Source organism: Amphiprion ocellaris, chromosome 21 (assembly GCF_022539595.1).
Source record: "Amphiprion ocellaris isolate individual 3 ecotype Okinawa chromosome 21, ASM2253959v1, whole genome shotgun sequence".
In the NCBI taxonomy this organism is placed as follows: domain Eukaryota; kingdom Metazoa; phylum Chordata; class Actinopteri; family Pomacentridae; genus Amphiprion; species Amphiprion ocellaris.
The window spans coordinates 17,728,910-17,743,020 of NC_072786.1; the positions used below are offsets into that span (position 1 = coordinate 17,728,910).

The 14,111-nt window shown below is 42.7% G+C and overlaps 3 non-coding genes across 3 annotated transcripts; all 3 read right to left on the reverse strand.

Moving 5' to 3' along the window:
• Positions 1 to 350: 350 nt before the first annotated feature.
• Positions 351 to 423, reverse strand: trnar-ccu (transfer RNA arginine (anticodon CCU)). The gene has a single exon. It is a non-coding gene; the product is annotated as a tRNA-Arg (tRNA).
• A 3,544-nt stretch (positions 424 to 3,967) lies between these two features.
• Positions 3,968 to 4,040, reverse strand: trnak-cuu (transfer RNA lysine (anticodon CUU)). Its single transcript has one exon. It is a non-coding gene; the product is annotated as a tRNA-Lys (tRNA).
• A 9,553-nt stretch (positions 4,041 to 13,593) lies between these two features.
• trnak-uuu (transfer RNA lysine (anticodon UUU)) lies at positions 13,594 to 13,666 on the reverse strand. The gene has a single exon. It is a non-coding gene; the product is annotated as a tRNA-Lys (tRNA).
• Positions 13,667 to 14,111: the final 445 nt, after the last annotated feature.

Here is a 14,111-nt window from a genome sequence, read left to right on the forward strand (position 1 = left end):
GGTTAGCACTCTGGACTTTGAATCCAGTAACCAGAGCTCAAATCTCAGTAGAACCTGCCTTTAAGATGAGGTTCAGGTAAAGCAAGGAAAAAGCTCCTTTACTGGTTCTGTTTGTTACAAGATTTCCATAAACTGAATGTGAATTACTAGTTGGACCAACATCAGCAACTCAACAATGGACCCAGTTGTTTTCTAAAGTGGTTGTCAGTCACCTGGTACTAATGGTAGTTCTTGTGGCCAGAAAACAATTACATCTTAATTTAGTATTAAATTGCAGTAATTGCTGCCCAAACAGCTGAATTGTTTGGTGAAATTTACTTATCCCATACCTTCACGGTCAAAAACTCCTGTGCCCAACATGGGACTTGAACCCACAACCCTGAGATTAGGAGTCTCATGCTCTACCGACTGAACTAGCCGCCCACGCTAAAATGAGCAAATGTTCACTAAAAAAAAAATTATAAATGGATCAAAACAATGATGCAATTTGAATGGCTGCATGAGTGATCACAACAGTCCTCATTTGCTGCAGGTCTTTCCTCCAGTCTTCTCCCCACATTTCCTGTCTCTCTCTCTCTCCTCTATAATAAAGGCTAAAAAGGCCCAAAGAATAATAACTTTAAAAGATGAGCAGCTGGACAAAGCAGAGGATAATTCATTTAAGTTTAGTGGTTTCACTAATATTTACATTAGATGTACAGATGTTCAGCTTCATTTACACCAGAGGTCCTCCTGACTCTTAAAATCACAAAATACTTTCATAAAAAAACAACAGATTTATGATGTTTTACTTTGAAGGACCTAACAGGAAATGCAGCTTATCTGAAATCTGGCTGATTTTACCTTTAATGCAGTTTCTGTCTGTCCCCACTACAGGACAGAAGAAGTTTTCGGATTGCGTCTCCAGATTTCTCCAGATTTCTCAGCCAACAGCCAGAATCAACCAACCAATCAATGTCTAGTGTGTCCAGATTTCACCCTCCGACCAACTAGAGGGCAAGTTAACCTCAGTGACCAATGACAGCTTGAGCCTGCCGACCCTGTGACCCCAGCCACCGGATGTCCCGCTCCCTCCCCTCCGGTTGCCTCATTTAAAACTTCCTGTTTGTGGAGAAATTCAGACACCTGCTCAGAAACTTTTGCATTTCAAGGTAAGATGACATTACTGTATCTTGATTTAGTTTTTATTATGCTAAACAAGCATCACCATAATAATTAGAAGAAAGACACGACTGTAGCATTGTTTGGTTATTCCAGCAGCAAGCTAGTTGTTTTTCACTCTCATTTTGCTATTAATCGTGATAGGTTCTTTTATTCCTGTTATCTTCAGGGTTACACCTGCTTTAATGCGCAGTTATTCCTTTCTATTCATCTGCTATTTAGTTATTTATTACCTTTTTTGAGTGAAAGCATTGTTCTTGGTTAATATTTTTCACTGCTATTGTTTGTGTGGCAGTATAGTGTTATATAAGCAGATATATTATAAACTGTGATTGTGTTACAAGTAACATTACTGTCCCAGCAGTATATAGCAGTATAATACTGTCACTACTGATATATGAATATATAAGATTGGCAGTCATTCATCTGTTAGCGCTCTGGATTCTGAATCCAGAGTGCTAGAGTTGTTCATTACTCTGCTGTGTTCCTTGGCGGAGTAATGAATAACAGGTCAAACAAACAGCAGCCACCCCAGATGACCACATACAATGGTATAGACTGTTTTCTCAGCTGGTTGTCAGTTACCTGGTTTCGCTTACGTTTTTTTTTCTGAATTAACATCAAATACATGGAAAAATTATAACATTTTTCAAGTCTCCGTGTATTATTGGATCTGTTTTAGTGGTCGTAAAGTTGGTCGTCAGTTACCCAGAGCTTCCCAATATTAAGTTACAAATGGTAGATGCTGGAACTGGAAAACACCGACTGCAAGAAGGCCAGTAAAGTGTCAAGGTTCATTGTCAGAAGTGGGATTCAAACCCACGCCTCCAAACTAAACCTTATGTAGTGGTTCCATGGTGTAATGGTTAGCACTCTGAACTCTGAATCCAGCAATTTGACTTCAAATCTCAGTGGGACCTGATTTTAGGTTTGTGCACTACTCCTTTAAAAACAAGGTTGTCAGGTACCAAGGACTTTCAACCATCCAGAGGATTTTGTCGGAGGAGGATTGTGGAAAGAGGCACTCAACACACTGTCATCCTTTCTACCATTTTGATTTAGATGTCTGACAGAGGATATTAAATGTTATCAGTCAGTGAAAATGTCTGTTGTCAGAGGTTTAATTTGAACCAAAAAATCCCTCCCTTGTGTGCAGATACTCATGCCTTGTTTCCACAAAGCTTTGTGCTTTTATGTGAATCAGCCAGTATTTTATTCATTCTGTAAGAACCACCGTGATCTCAAGTGTGTCCGCAAAAGTCCATCTGTTTTTTTTTTGTTTTTTTTTTATTTGCTCCAAGTACATTGAATGTCCCAATATCATGTAACCTGTTTCCTAATGTAGTGATAGCAGCTGGAACTAGAAAACAGCAGCGTCTGAAGTGGTTAGGCACTGCATTCATGTAATGTCATGTAATATTTCTGAGCAATATCTTATGTTGTTGTGTTGTCTTACATGTCAAATACTATGTGCCATTCCAACCTCAATTTTGATGCAAATGTCTTTATGTCAAGTGAAGGAAAAAAATATCAGGCAAAAGGTTACTAAAAAATATGCATAATGGAATATATATTAATGTCTTTATGTTTAATAATGACAACATAAGATAACAAGGTTCATGTATAAGAAATATTTAGACCTTTTTACAAATACCTTTGTGATATTTAACTTTATTGGAAGGCAGACGAAGTATCTTATTTCCTATCAATATGTCTGACATCCATCCATTATCTATACACCATTTAACACTCATTAGGGTCGTGGGGGGCGGAAGTCTATCCCAGCTGACTTAGTCCAAACACAGGGGACACCCTGGACAGGTCGCCAGTCTATTACAGGGCTACACATAGAGACAAACAATCACACTTGCATTCACACCTACCTCAGTATGTTTTTGAACTGTGGGAGGACGCTGGATAACCCAGAGAAAACCCACGCATGCACAGGGAGAACACGCAAACCCCATGCAGAAAGATCCTGGGAAGGTCAGGACACGAACCAGGGATCTTCTAGCTGCAAGTGCTAACCACCAAGCCACTGTGCAGCCATGGCACAACATGTTATCGGTGAACAGAAGGTGAGAAGGTCTATTGTCACAAGTGGGATTCAACTCCATGCCTCAGAAAGCCTTCCGCGTTGGTTCCATGATGTAATGGTTAGTACTCGGGACTCTGAATCTAACAATCCAAGTTCAAATCTTGGTGGAACTTGATTTTAGCTTTGTGCACTACACCTTGAGAAATATGGTTGTCAGGTACCAAGGACTTTCCAATATCAACCTTCCAGAGGATTTTGTTGGAAAACGATTGTGGAAAGAGGCACTCAACACACTGTCATCCTTTCTACCATGTTGATTTCGATGTCTCACAGAGGACCTTAAATGTTATCAGTCAGTGAAAATGCCTATTGTCACTAGTGGGATTCGAACCCATGCCTTACAAAGACTTGTTCATCGGTTCTGTGGTGTAATGGTTAGCACTTTGGACTCTGAATCCAGCGATCTGAGTTCAAATCTTGGTAGGACTTAGTTTTTTTTAATATATATATTGATTTTGAGACGCTTTATATATATATATATATATATATATATATATATATATATATATATATATATATATATATATATATATTTTTTTTTTTTTTTTTTATATATATACACTTCACACTTTACAACATGTATCAGTATGACCTATTACGGTGTTGCACTGGTATTGAGCATCAAACAACAGCATTACCAGAAAGAACTGAATTGCATGTTGAAAGCTTGCTATCTATGTCCCTCACCATCATCACTTAAAATTCCTTTACCCAACGTGGGGCTTGAACCTACAACCTTGAGATTAAGAGGCTCATGCTCTACCGACTGAGGTAGCCAGGTTGCACTTAGATCACAAAATTGCTATGATTTTTTTTCTATTATAATTAAATACATGAAAATGATGCCTTGGTTGGCAGCAAGAGTGATCACAACAGTCTTCACGCACTGCCAGCATCTAAAAAACTGACGATCCAGTGGATTAGTTTTATTTTTCATGTCAATGTTTGATTAATTGGAAGCATTTTACAATCTGTAGTAGCATTTATAAGAGAGAAGAGAGGGCGTCATTGAGCCGATAAATCTACATGGTTACACAAACACAAACTTTAACCACTTGCTGTTAATCTTTGAGATAGCGCTAATTTTGGCAGAAAAATATGAGTGGCTTATTAGAAATGTTTTGCTAACTGGTCAGACCCACAGAAAAGGAGTATGAGCAATTAGATTTTAATTTAGCATCAAATTGCAGTAATACCAGCCCAACCAGCTGAACTGTGTGTTGAAATTTACTTACCCCTAACCAACACAGTCTAAAACTCCTGCGCCCAACGTGGTGCTCAAACCCACAACCCTGAGATTAAGAGTCTCATGCTCTACCTACTAAGTTAGCCGGGCTACACTAACAAAAAAAATGTCTAATTTTTTTAATATATAAATGAAAATGATGCTTTGGTTGGCTGCAAGAGTGGTTTCTTTGCTTAAACAGTTAAATGACAGATATTCTCTCTCCAGGGGGCTAGAGGGATAATTCTGATTTTATCAGGACATATCTGTTCAGAAATCTCATCTACAATCTAATCGCTTGGTCCTTGTGTCATTTCTGACACTTCCATGAAAATTTCATCCAAATCCGTTAGTCGTTTTTGACTAATGTGGTGAATTGACATACAGACAGACAGACAGACAGACAAACCAACACTGATCATCACATAACTCCTTGGCGTAATAGTGTAAATAATAGGTCAAACCAACAGCAGCCACCCCAGATGACCACATACAATGGTGTAGACTGTTTTCTCAGCTGGTTGTCAGTTACCTGAATCTTCGCAAAATAGGCTTCAGTAACAGATTTACTTCATTTCCATATTGCACACTCCCACCTTATTCATATTACATATTGAAAAACAGTGCCCTGTAACATTGGCCACGTTTACATGAGACCTTTAATTCCTCTTTAATTCGGAATTAAAGTTAATTCCGCTTTAAAATCTCCTTGTAAACACTTAATTCCGAATTAAAAAGTTAATTCCGAATAAACTTAATTCCGAATAAACTACCTGGTTTATTCCGATGTTGATTCCAAATAAACTAATTCCTGTGTACATTCTATTCATGTATACAGTTAATTCCGCTTTAGTTAATTCCGGTCATTCTGCGCATGCTTGGCTCCTCACGTAGCGATGACGTAGCGACGTACACGTTCTGGCGACGTACACGGCTTTCTTTCGCCACAGCTTGGTCTTCTGCCTCCATTCTCCGGTATTCTATCTCTCTTCTCCTTCTCAAGTGACGCAACAGAAGTAGTACGCCATTGTCGAGTTGCTATTTCAAAACGACAATAAAAAGCAAGGCAAAAAGCGTGCTTATTAGTTGTTCCTCCATGTGGTTGGGGAAAAGAAATGCCACGGTAAATGGAGTTTGTTTTCTTCCGGTAAACAGGGATACGTCACGTCCACTCCCTGTCCAATCAGAATCCTTTCCAACGCCCAAGCGTTAAAGCGGAATTAAGGAAGGGGAATAAACGTGCGGCCCATGTAAACCTTAATTCGGAATTACTCTTTCCATGTGAACACGAAGCACAAAACTTTAATTCCGAAAAAGTTAATTCCAAATTAATAATTCCAAATTAAAAAACTTCATGTAAACGTGGCCATTAACACTCTAGTTGTGTCCAAGTGCTTCCAAGTTTTTCCAGTGTGTCTTGAAACACTGTAATTATTCCCCGTTTATCTCGACCCATTTTAAATTCGATGGGTCTACAAAACCCACAGTCCTTATTTTGTCTAACAATGTAATAAAAACCTGTTTCCGTGTTCATATTCGTTTAGACTTATTTTTCAAAATGGTGACCACGTCCATTAAAGCTTCGCTACTCACTGTTTTAGACTCGTGAAAGAGATTTCTTATCCTCATGATAAAAGCTGGAACTTGAAAACACCATTTGTCTGAAGTGAGATTCAAACGCATGCCTCCAGGGGAGACTACAACCTGAATACAGCGCCTCAGACCGCTCGGCTATCCTGACTGGGGTCTCAGATGTTCTAACTTGAAGACATGACAGACACAGCAGTGAATAATTTAAATAAATCTTGGTAGAACCTGCCTTTAAAGTGAGGTTCATGTAAAGCAAGAAAAAAGCTCCTTTACTGGTTCTATTTGTTACAAGATTTCCATGAATTGCAGGTTGGACAAACATCAGCAACTCAGCAATGAATCCAGTTGTTTTCTCAACTGGTTGTCAGTCACCTGGTACTTCATAAAATAAGCTTCACTGTCTAAATTAACAGGAAAGAACATGTGTCATAGTTGGTGTCCTCACAAAACACTTAAATTGTCCTGTTGGATCCAGTTGTGTTGATTGAACTGGATTTTGTTTTCACTAAAAGATGCACCAGCAGGTTTTCACCACCAGATGACAGTAACAGATTTACAATATTAGTACATGTTCCCACATTTTTCATATTGAAAAGCACTGTGTCCTGCAGCATTAATACTCTAATAGTGTGAGAAATGCCAAAAAACATGTTCAAGAACTGGTTCCAGGGTATTCTTGAAACAGCAGTTTGTGTAAAAATGTCATAAAAACCTGTTTCTGTGATTATATCATGGACTGTATAATAAAGATGGATGTAGCTACCCTGAAGGTACACTCATTGGTTTCTGCACATCTTTACAGTTCGGAAACGTTAAATAATGTAGTTTTTAAATGTGCAATAAAGGTAATAATGAAGCTCCTGTCCTGAATGTGTTGATATTTTAATGCAGCATATCAACTATAAATAACATAGACTTTTTATGTTGTATTTATGCTACAACAGCAGAGATGAAGTTAAAGGTGATAAATGGAACCTCTGAATACTAAGAACAGAGAATAATAAACTGCTGAAACAGTTGGTCTGTCCTTCTGTAAGTGAAAGCTAAACTGGAAATGATTCATTCATAGCAGCTGGAACTGGAAAACAGCAGCATCAAAAGTGGTTAGGCACTGCATTTATGTCATGCTGTAATAATTCATACATTATATATCATTCATATTAATATCATTCATATTAATATCTTATGATGTTGCCTCGGTGGGACCTGATTTTAGGTTTGTGCACTACACCTTTAGAAACGTGGTCATTAGGTACCAAGGACTTTCAACCCTCAAGAGGATTTTGTTGAAAGAAAATTGTGGAAAGAGGCACTCAACACACTGTCATCCTTTCTACCATGTTGATTTAGATGTCTGACAGAGGACATTAAATGTTATCAGTCAGTGAAAATGCCTGTTGTCAGGAGTTTGGGATTCGAACCCGTGCCTCAGAGAGTCTTGTGTGTTGGTTCCATGGTGTAATGGTTAGTACTCTGGACTTTGAATCCAGTGATCCGAATTCAAATCTTGGTGGGACCTAAGTTTGAGGAGAAAGTGCATTTAAATATCGTATATTCGTTGAAAATGAGCAAACAGCGGGTTTTACAACAATGTGATCACCATCAGGAAACCTGACCATACACAAAGGATATTATACCATAGTGTAGCTAACGAAAATACTGCAGTATATTTCTACTGTCCAAAAATGCAGCAGTATTTTACAGCATGTATCAGTATGAACTATTAAGATATTGCACTAGTATTGACCATCAAGCTACAGCATTACCACAGACAACTGAACTGCGCGTTGAAAGCTGGTTATTATTACAACAACTAAGATATAATGATTTTGAACACAATAATAAATCTGGAAAATTTCTGGCGAACCAACTCCAGCGCAATAAAGAAAAATCCTTCATAACAGCAATTCAGGATCCCTCAGGAAAGTATACTCAGTCACCTCAGGAAATCAACCAGACCTTCTATAATTATTACCAGAGTTTATACTCAGCAGCAGTTAACCCAAACATAGAAGATATACATAATTTTCTCAACAATCTAAACATGCCCGAACTAACGTCAAATTACAGAGACATATTAGATGCTCCACTGACTATGAAAGAATTACAATGTGCATTAGACAGTATGCCAGCAGGCAAGGCACCTGGTCCTGATGGTTTCCCTGCTGAATTTCTTAAACATTTTTGGTCAATGTTAGCACCCCTTTTCTTCAGGACAGTGACAGAGATTAAAAATAATGGTTATATCAGTCCGCACATGAATACAGCTGCAATTAAATTATTATTGAAACCAGACAAAGATCCTACGCTTCCCTCTAGCTATCGACCTCTGTCACTAATCAACACCGACATCAAAATTATCTCAAAAGCTCTCGCCTCTAGGCTGGAGAAAATCATCCCATCAATAATTCACAGCGATCAAACAGGATTTATAAATGGCCGACACTCCACCAACAACATCAGAAGACTTCTAAATCTAATCTCTTTGACGCAACGCCACAACAAAGAAGCTATTGTTATGTCACTAGACGCAGAAAAAGCCTTTGACAAAGTTAATTGGTCCTTTCTCTTTGCTGTGCTCCACAAATTTGGCTTCGGAGAATCATTTATCCAGTGGGTATCAGCTCTGTACAACTCACCCAAGGCTACAGTCACCACTAATGGGATCACTTCACAAAGCTTCAGTCTGCAAAGGGGAACGAGACAGGGATGCCCACTCTCTCCCTTATTGTTTGCGATCTTTATCGAACCATTAGCAACAGCTGTACGTCAGAACACCGATATCAAAGGTATCTGTGCTCTGGAGTCTGAACATAAAATTAACCTATACGCAGATGACATTTTACTTTATCTACAAGAACCCAAAACTTCAGTAAAGGAAGTATTTAACCTCATCACAACCTTCTCGCGTCTTTCAGACTACTCCGTCAACTGGTCAAAATCAATTATATTACCTTTAACAGAAAACTCGTGGAAGCCCGCAGCCCAAAACTCGCATTATTCTTTTCCTACTGGCAACATCAGATATCTGGGCATAAATATTTCCTCCAAACTCTCAGAATTAGTTCACCTGAACTTCACTCCACTTTTGGACAAAGTCTGTAATGATCTGAGGCGTTGGAACAACCTCCCCATCTCCCTTTTGGGACGAATAGCTACAGTCAAAATGAAAATATTACCTAAAATCAACTATCTTTTCTCCATGATTCCATTTAAACCCACATCAAAGTGGTTCCAATCATTAGACTCCGCTATTGGTAAATTCTACTCAAAGAATAAAAAGGCTAAAATCAGTCTGACTACCCTCCAGAAGAATAAATCCGAAGGGGGACTGGAGGCTCCCAACTTCATGTATTATTATTTATCCAACCAAATACAATATCTCACCAAATGGATACATCCTCATGAAGAATATAACTCCTGGCTGGAACTAGAACAGTTAGATTGTAACCAGATCAAAATCTCTGACCTTCCCTTTATCACTTCTGCCCTTAAACATCACTCCTGCTTCAAGAACCCTATGATCGCTTCCACCTTGTCTGCTTGGTGGAAAGCACTGGAAACCACAGGCTCCCAATTAAAACCCAGTATACTCTCCCCAATCTGGCACAACCCTGATTTTGCAAACAACAAAATAGCTCTTTATTTCAGCACATGGGCAGAGAGAGGAGTCACTCACCTCCATCACCTTCTGGATGATAACACATTTAGGACATATATAAACTTATTCCAAACATTTGAAATAAGAAATGGAAATTTTCTTCAGTACCTACAGGTAAAGAAGACTATTACAAGTAGAATTCCATCGCTTCAGACTACTTTACAGCCAACGGATTTACAGCCACCTGAATTTGTCGACTACATTGTGAAACTCTCTCCAAGAAATAAGAAGAATCTCTCAAAAATTTATGGTTTACTCTCAAAGACACACTCTATACACCTACCAACTCAAAAATGGGAAAAAGACGTATCCAAATCTTTTGACTCTGATTTTTGGACCCAAATCTGTGAAAACACATTTAAAATGACTAAAAACACCAACTTACAATTGATCCAATTTAAGGTGCTTCACAGAACGCATATAACGCAATATAAACTGTATAAAATGGGCTTCTCACGCTCAGACACATGTACGCAATGCACCCAAAACATGACTGACACTTACTTTCACGCTCTGTGGCTTTGTACACCCGTCTATCAATTCTGGGTAACAATCACGCAGAAACTCTCCAATATTTTGGACTGCGGGATTCCACATTCCCCGAACGTTTGCCTAATTGGTGATCTAACGCAAACAGCCCTTCCAGACATTCATATCCAACCCACACTTGCAGCTATCGCCATTGCCAAAAAGACAATTTTAGTTAACTGGAAAGATAAGAAAGCCCTCAACATCACCCATTGGCTGAACCTCCTCACAGAACACATTTCACTAGAGAGAATATCTGCTATCAGAAAAAACCATTTGGATTCCTTCAAAGAAAAATGGTCTCCATTTATTAAATCAATAAATATTAATCTATAGCCTCCGCTTGTATGTGGGCGTATGCCATTTCCCTCATAAAATTGTAATTATTATTCTGTCTGTGTGTATGGTCTGACTTCTCTCTGCTTTATTTCAGCTTATTAACCCTCTACCTTTTTAAGTAGGATGGCACCATGGACTTCAAGGCTGTGTGCATACACTGGTGGTGTCCCTTCCCTATTGCTCTTGGGGTTGCTCTCTGGCTCTGCGGGGCCTGCGTGGCTCGGGCCCCTCTGCCTGGGGGTGGGTGTCCCCGGTGTCTCTCCCTTTGAGTCCTGGGTCTGCTGGGTTTGTGCGCTCTCCTGGGGCCTTGGGGGTGGCGGCGGCTGGTCTCTTCTGGGGCGCCCTGGCTGGCCCTGGGGTTTGGGGTGGGTCGGCCCTCCAGTCGCTCCCCTGTCCTTTCCTGCTCTGCTTCCCTCCTCCTCCCTCCTCTCCTGCCTGGCCGCTCGTCCTCGTCCCTCTCCCTCCCCTGGGGGGGCTGGGGGCCCTCCGCTGCCTGGGGGTCTGGCATGGGGGCCGGGTGGTCTCTCTGGGGGGGTGGCTCTGGCTCATCCGGGCACAGGCCTTGGTACTTGCCTGTGTGCCGCCACTGGAGATAAATTTCTGCTGGCTGGGGGCTTCTGTCCGGGCCCGGTGCTGTCCTGGGGAGTAGTGGGGTGGGTGGGGTCTCGGTGGTGCTGCGGAGTGGGCGCCCTGCATCCTGGACGTGCCGGCTCCAGGGTGGGCGTGGGGGCTCATGGCCCTTGCTTCCTAGTGGTGCGGCCTGGTCCTCCCTCCGGGGCGGGGTGCTGCATGCGGCTGGCCCGTGGTGGGGCTGTGGCGCCTACCGGGGCGCTGCTCTAGCGCTGCGACTTCTGGGGGTTTCGGTGCTGGCCGGGCCGGTCGGGTTCGTGTGGGCTCACCTTGGCCTCTTGCCTCTGGGCTCTGGGGGCCCTCTGCATCAGTACCGGTGGTCTTACTACCTGTCTCCCCCGCTGCTCTCTCCTCATGGGCCGGATCCACACCAGACTGCCTCTTACTGTGCACTTCACACACTCCACACGTCACTGTATATAGTTAGTCTTAGGCACATATAGGGACATGACAGTTAGGGCCCTGAGAGCAGGTGGGGGCAGGTATGATGGGCTCTGTGGTGGGGCGGATGGCAGGGCTCTACGGCCTTGTCTCTTCCCCATCACCCTCTTGCTTGCCTCCCCTGCTCTCTAATTTCTTTTTAATGCACCACATACACTCACACCTTGGGGGTAGGTCTGGGACGGCTCGGGGAACTTGGGCCAGGGTAGGCTGCAGAGTAGCCATCCTCTGTGGTCCTCTGGCCCGCCCCCTGGACGCCTCGCCCAGCCTCCCCACTTTTAATGCACCACATGACACTCAGGGTTACACTATCATGGTGCAGGGATAATGTCTCCAGTCTGGGATCGGGAGACATATTAACAGGGAGTAATGGGGGGATCTCACTAATATGGCCTCACTGGTGGGACCCGGCCCCCTTATAGTTATGGTGTGGCGGGGGTGGACCATCATCCGTGTTGCTGTGGCTGGGGGGTCCCCGGGACCTGGGGGCTGTGGTCGGGGGGGGTTCTCCTGCGTGCCCGACGGGTCCGGGCAGGTGCGATGGCTCTTGGTGGGCTGCGGGGGCTGGATTGGCCGTCCTGGTGGGCGCTGTGGCTGTACTGCGGGCTGGTGGCATGTGGTGGCTCTGTCCTGGTGGGTTGTCAGGGCGCATTGCGGGGAGTGGGGGCCCTGGGAGTACTGCGCTCACCTGGGGCCTGGTGCGGGGGGTATGCGGGGTGCCTCCCTGTCGGCGTCGCCGGGCCCCACCACACTGTCCATTTTTACCCTCTGGACTCACATCGGGTCCCGGCTCCGATTTCCTCTGGCCGGCTCCCGGTGGCGGCCTGCCTTGTGATGGGCTGGTTGCCATCCTTTCGGTGGGCCGCTCGGCCCCTGTGTCTGGCTTCCTGGCTGTGTGGGGCCGTTGGCCCCCTTGGGGGAGGGAGGGGGGGTGGGGGTGGGCGGGTCGGGTGGTGGGGTGGGGGGTTTGGTGGGGACTGGGGTGGGCGGGGTTAGGGTTTGGGTGGCGGGTGGGTCCTCGTGCCCCGGGCCACCTGGGTCGGTCTGGGCGCGCAGGGGGTGTCAGTAGCTGCTCCCTCTTGTTCTCCGGGTTCGCGTCGTTCACGGTGGCCCCGGTGGCTCTCTGGGGGTGCCGCCCTGTGGCTCCTACGGCCCGGGGGGAGGGATGCCCTGTTGACTTGGCCCTGCCTTGCCGTGACTGCTGTTCTGGGCTTCGGGGTTCTTCACACTTGCATGTTTGATCAGGTCTTGCCAGCTACTGCCGAGTCCCATTTCAGCGATTGATGGGTCCCGCCAGAATGTGCTGAGAATTTCTCCAGTCTCTACCCTAAACTCATTCTCTCTCGCACTAGTATCCTTTTCTGGCCTATTCTATTCTATTCTATACTATCAAGACACCCACAATTATGGTGCTCAGTACCATTTGTTCATTTATTATTGAATCTCTTTTTCTTTTGTGTTGGTTTGGTTTTCTTTTCTTTTTTCAAATCTTTATTTATTTATTTTTTTTTTTTTTTATTGATGGGCAATTAGTAGTTGGGCATAACACACCACCTTACAATCTTTAATTGCAATAGCAACGCCTGTTATTTTCTATCCCTGTTCATCCTGTTCGTCCTGTTCGTCCTGTCCAGTCTTTGTTTCCCCCACACATCACTGAGGTGTAGCACTGCCCTCCCTGGCTCATAATAGGGAATTCTAATAAAGAATATCTGCTTAGCTTTCAGGGAGGGCCGGTGATGGTCACACACATGCACTAAATATTAAAATATTTGGCTGCAAGACTAAAATATGCATCAATCTCATAAAATGTTGACTCCCCTTTTGTGGAGTTAAACAATGAGAACAAATGCAGACAAAAAAAAAAAAAAAAAAAAAAAAAGAAAGCTGGTTATCCACCATCATCGTTTAAGTTTTCTTTGCCCAACATGGGGCTCGAACCCACAACCCTGAGATTAAAAGTCTCATGCTCTACCAACTGAGCTAGCCAGGCTCCACTAACAACAAAGTAATTTGTATTTTTTTTTTAAATTTTGAAATAGATAAATTACAATGTTTTGAATGATTGCAAGAGTGATGACAACAGTCATCATACACTGCCAGGATGAGAAGAACTGAGGATCCAGTGGATTAGTTTTTTGTTTTATTTTTTTGATGTAATGTCCCATTAATAGGAAACATTTTACAATCTGCAGTAGCATTTATAAGAGAGGGCACTGTTAAGCTAATAAATGCACATAGCTACATCTATCAGTGAAGTTGCAGCAAACTATGGCAGTGAGAAGACTTATGGGCACTTTACAACATATATCAGTATGAACTATTGAGCATCAAACTACAGCATTACCACAGACATAAATCTTGAACACTGATGGTGAGAGATATAGATAGCTACAATTCAGCTATCTATATACCTCACCGTAAGTGTTCAAGATTTC